Source organism: Nematolebias whitei, chromosome 6 (assembly GCF_014905685.2).
Source record: "Nematolebias whitei isolate Nwh7 chromosome 6, NemWhi1, whole genome shotgun sequence".
Taxonomy (NCBI): Eukaryota; Metazoa; Chordata; class Actinopteri; order Cyprinodontiformes; family Rivulidae; genus Nematolebias; species Nematolebias whitei.
The window spans coordinates 46,803,316-46,804,360 of record NC_056503.1 but is presented as its reverse complement, the minus strand read 5'-3'; positions in this window follow the sequence as shown (position 1 = coordinate 46,804,360).

Here is a 1,045-nt window from a genome sequence, read left to right as displayed (position 1 = left end):
AGTCCAGGTCAACTTCCTATAGTCCAGGTGAACTTTCTATAGTCCAGGTCAACTTTCTATAGTCCAGGTCAACTTCCTATAGTTCAGGTCAACTTCCTATAGTCCAGGTCAACTTCCTATAGTCCAGGTGAACTTTCTGTAGTCCAGGTGAACTTTCTGTAGTCCAGGTGAACTTTCTATAGCCCAGGTGAACTTTCTATAGTCCAGGTGAACTTCCTATAGTCCAGGTGAACTTCCTATAGTCCAGATGAACTTCCTATAGTCCAGGTGAACTTTCTATAGCCCAGGTGAACTTCCTATATGAGGAAAGTTAAAAAAAAAAAAGTTAAGATAGAAATAATTACAAATACAAACAGGTACGTAGAGTAAGTAAAGACAGCAGCAGAGTGAGGACGTGGTCAGTTTGTCCTCCAGCAATCTAAGCTTATAGCAGCATAACTAAGGGATAGCTCAGGAAACCCAAGCCAACTTTAACTATAAGATTTATCATAAAGGAGAGTCTTAAGCCCAGTCTTAAAACTGGACAATGTGTCAGCCTCACAGACAGAAACTGGAAGTTGGTTCCACAAGAGAGGAGCCTGATAACTGAAAGATCTTCCTCCCATTCTGCTTTTGGAAACTCTAGAAACCATAAGTAAACCTGCAGTCTGAGAGTGAAGTGCTCTGTTCGGGAAATATAGAACAATAAGATCTGTAATATAAGATGGAGCTAGGTTGTTGAGGGCTTTGAAGCTACCACTCGAGATATGATCTCTCCTATCAACTCTCATTAAAACTATTTGGGTTCTGGTTTTTGTGGCACCCCAGGATTTTCAGTCCCCCCCCCCCCCCCCCCCCCACACACACACCCCCATAAGTTCACCAGGAGGTTCTATAGCTTGTGTTCAGACTGATAAACATAAGAGGGTCTAAAAACAGTTTTTAGTCCCCTTTAAGGATGTTCAGACTTTTTTAACACGACCCAAATTTCAATATTTACCACTTGATTTATTGACTATTTGTTTCTAGTTGATAATGTATTTATTGACTAGTTGTTTCTAGTTGA